This window comes from Sciurus vulgaris (assembly GCF_902686455.1).
Source record: "Sciurus vulgaris genome assembly, chromosome: 1".
Classification (NCBI taxonomy): Eukaryota; Metazoa; Chordata; class Mammalia; order Rodentia; family Sciuridae; genus Sciurus; species Sciurus vulgaris.
In genome coordinates, this window is record NC_136461.1 from 118,266,647 (window position 1) to 118,271,209 (window position 4,563).

Genomic DNA, 4,563 nt, shown 5'->3' on the forward strand with positions numbered 1-4,563 from the left:
AGAAAAATACTTTTTCTAAAAGAGCAACATGCATTAGCAATTCAGAAACTAGGAAGTGGGAGTACCTACATTTAACTACGAATCAGAGTTTCCTGCCCTCTGATTAAAGTGAGAAAACAAGGGTTAGGGTTCTTTAAAAAAACCACATGCCCATTGACCCCATATTTCTGTTGTTGGGAAATTACCTTAAGGAAAGTATGTGAAGATAGTTCTATAAAAATGTTTATTGTACTAGTGTTCATTATTACCTACACACTGGAAGCATGGGGCTGTTTAAGAATATTCCAATCCCTCTAAACAATGACAAACCATTAAGAATGAGGCAAACCTAGCTGGGCACAGTAGCACGTGTCTGTAATCCCAGTGGCTTGGGAGGCTGAGGTAGGAGAACAAAAGCTCAAAGCCAGCCTCAGCAAAAGTGAGGTGCTAAGCAACTCAGTGAGACTCTGTCTCTAAATAAAATACAAAATAGGGCTGGGGATGTGGCTCAATGATTGGCCCCTGAGTTCAAATCCGGATACCCCTGCCCCACAAAAAATAATGAGGCAAAACTACACATGCTAAGACAAGACCACCCTGATTAATGGAAGGGGAAAAAAAGTGAGGTGCTGATTGGCATTTGTAATATTATTCCTTTGGTATAGATGAAAAAAATAGAATCTATGTGTATACAAACAAGTACATACTTTTTTTTTTTTCCTGGAAAGCACTCAAAAATGGTTACATTCAAGGCATTATAGGTGAGAAGGAGCCACTTCATTGTGTTTTTCTGTCCTGTTTTACAAATCATCATGTGTATGAATTGCTTTTGTGATTTTTTTAAAAGTCAGGTTTCCGTGCTGGTTGACAAAGTCCCTAAGACATTAGCTGCCACGAGGAATGGCAGTTTCTTTTTCTGAAATATTTTTTCCCACCTTTTCTCTCAGGACTCATACTTTGGTCCACCTAAGGGAACATTTAACTTTGTATCTACTAATGCACATCGCCTTTGGCATATTATGTAACATTAGACCTACTGTGCCCTAAGAAAAACATACATGGGTAAACAGAGATGAATCATCTCAGTTTACTAGAAGAACCTCAAAGGGAACAAAGTCTCTCCCTACATTCCGAGCTAAAACAAATAGTACAGGTGTAAATATTCTTATATAGGTCTCAGTGCATGTGCATGGATTTCTACTGGGTGCCTCCCTGGGAGTGGAATTACTACCTCGTTAGTTACGCATATACAATATCCAGTTTAGAAAGTACTGCCAAGTTATTTTCCAAAGTGATTGTGCCACTTCACATTCTACCAAGCAACACAAGAGTTCCCATTGCTCTAGTCCTGGCTAATATAGGTATTGTTAGCTTGTAAATTTTAGCAATTTTGCTGGAATTACCTTAATGAGATTTCAATTTCATGTCCCTGGTGAATTATGAGATTCAGCAGTTTTCTAATTTGTGACTTAGATAACTTTTCTTTATGTAAAATATCTGCTCAAATATCTACCCACTTTCCTATGTTTGGTCTTTCTCATCTTGTTTCACAGTTCTTTTAAACTCTGGATATAGATCCTTTGTTGAATATTGCAAATGTCTTTCCCCAGCCTGGGCTTTCCTTTTTGCTCATCGATAGGGCCTTCTGATTAATGATCATTCTAAACTTTGACGGATTCCAATTCGTCAATCTTTTTCTTTATGGTTAGAAATTTTTACAATCCCTTCTGATTTTGTCTACTCCAAGGCCATGAAGATATTTTTGTAGATTATGTTCTAGTCACTTTTTTCTCTGAATTTTTACACTAACTAGAATCTTCAACATGATGCTGAATGAAGTGATAATCAGGTATCCTTTCAGTCTCACAGGGAAAGTTCTTAATGTTTCACCATTAAATAGTATATTTTCTATAGGTGTTTTGGTAGATACTCTTCATTAGATTTAGTGAGTTTCTATTTTTAGTTTGCTAACAGTTTTTCTTTTTCTCCTTCATGATGGATGTTGAGTATTAGTAAATACCTATATGGCATTTATTGAAATGATTTTTTTTATCGCTTGTATGGTCAATTACATTGATGATTACCAATGTAAAATCAATTATGCATTCAACTTGGCCATGATGAGTTTTTTTTTTTTTTTATGAATTACTGGATTTGACTTATAATTTAGTATTTGTGTTCATGAGAAAGATGGACCCAATACTTTTTCTTTCTTGACAAATTTTAGTATAAAAATTATATTGGTTTCATAAAACAAGTTCCTTTTTTCTCTATTGTCCTAAACAGTTTTTGTTGGGAGATTTTAGTGGTAAAGCTAATTGGACCTGAATTTTCACTAGTGTATGTTTGTGTGTGTATGTGTGTGTGTGTGCTTGTGCATGTGTATGTTTAATTACAGATTTGACTTTGAAATCCAAATAGGTTTATTCAGATACTTTCTTTTTGTGCTATTTGCATATTTCCAGAAATTTGTTCAATTACATTTCAAAACATATTGACATTACTTATAATGTCTTCATGTTGTTTTTAATAGTTCTGAGATCTGTAGTGATATCCCCTTTTTCATTCCTAATTTTAATAACTGTGCTTTCTCATTCTCATCTTTTTTTTTTTAATTCTTGATCAGTCTTTGTAGGGATTCATTGGGGAACTAGACTTTTCAAAAATCCGTTGGCCTTGCAGCAAAATGAAATTAAACTTCTATCTCTCACCCTGTATAAAACTAAACTCAAAATGGATCAAGGACCTAGAAGTTAGACCAGAGACCCTGCACCAAATAGAAGAAAAGGTAGGCCCAAATCTTCATCATGTCAGCTTAGGACCAGACTTCCTTAACTAGACTGACTCCTAAAGCACAAGAAACAAAAGCAAGAATCAGTAAATGGGATGAATTCAATAAAACAAACATCATTACCCTATGTATATGTATGATTACACAAATGGTGTGACTCTACAAACAAGAGAAATGAAAAGTTGTAGTCCATTTGTGTACAATGTATCAAAATTAATCCATTCTGCTATCACTTATAACTAAATAGAACAAACAATAATAAAAAAAAAAAGAAATAATCCAGTTGGGAGCATGCAAGCCTGTAATCCCAGTTGTTGGGAGGCTGAGACAGGAGGAGGTCATGAATTCGAAGCCAGCCTCAACAACTTATCGAGGCCTTAAACAACTCAGCAAGACCCTGTCTCTAAGCAAAATACAAAAAAGACCTGGAGATGTGGTTTAGTGGTTAAATGCCCTTGGGTTCAATCCCCAGTACCCTTCTCCCCATATCCACTTATCCTTAATAATGATTTTCTCTTAAAGTTTTTTTCTTTAGGTCAAGTTTGTTAATCATGTTATTCAAATCTGCATTCTTATGATTTTAGTCTACCTCAGCTCTTGATTTCTTCTATGCCATGGCTCCTGGTTTTTATGCAGGTATGTTTTAACTTTAAAGCATTAATAATTTTTATGATGTTTTATTTCTCTTGAATATTATTCATTGGCTAGTACTATATGGCAGAGGCATTTACTGCTCATGGAATAGCCATATGCTCAACATTTCCAGCTCCCAGATAATAGAGAATCACATGATTTGTGTGTCCAATAAACTGTGGGTGGAAGTGGTGTATACTAATTCCAGGCTCAAATATATAAGAACAGGTATGAAATGTTCATCAGCCCTTCCCTGGCACTTGGGATCACAATCCAAGCGTGGAGAGTGGAGGTAGAAAATGGTGAAGCCTCAATCTGCTTGGGTCTTCTGCTGGGGCACATTGGACACATAACTGGGATTAAAGTCAGCTTTTATGTGATGAGTTACTCGAGTTTTGGAGTTGTTACCGCAGTACAAACTGTCCTTTCCTACAACATACTATCAGAAAAATTCCAAGCTATCATACATTTTCCAGCCTTACTGGAAATTATTGTAGTATTCTTCATTCAAAGTGAATCTGACTTTTGAGACACATAGTGATTTTTGTAGTAAGGAAGGATCCTTCTAGTTCTATTTTTTTATGTGCTGCAGGACTGCTTAAGTACTTTGTAATTATCTTTGAATTTTAGAGTCAGAAGAATACTAATGTTACAAAGTTAATGTAGCATATTTAATAAGTGACTACAATGAACTATGTTAAACTCTTCTATCCTGAAGTTAAATAAATAATACACCTTCTATTCTTTTTAAAGGCCCATGTAAGTGTGTATAGGAGCTGATGATCACTATCAGCTTCTTTCTTCCCTTGGTTTTGTTTGAATTTCACTACAGTTTTTCAGAGTTTATAGGTTGGGGTTGTGGCTTTTAAAAAGTTTCGTTGAAGATTAAGATTCTTTTTTCTGTCATTGTGGTTGGTTTCAGAAAGTAAAATGTGGTAGATATGCTTTTATTCTGAACTGAAAGAGTCTTAGCCCAATAATAGCTACATATATTGGATGGTTACTGTAATAAAGCATCACATCAGATATTTGTAAAGAGTACTTTCTTAATCTTTGCATCAACACTAGAAAACTTAAACAGTGAAATAACACAGGCAGTGTTCTTTCAGGCAGATATTGCTATCCACATTTTATAACTGTAGAAAACAGAGGCTCAAGGA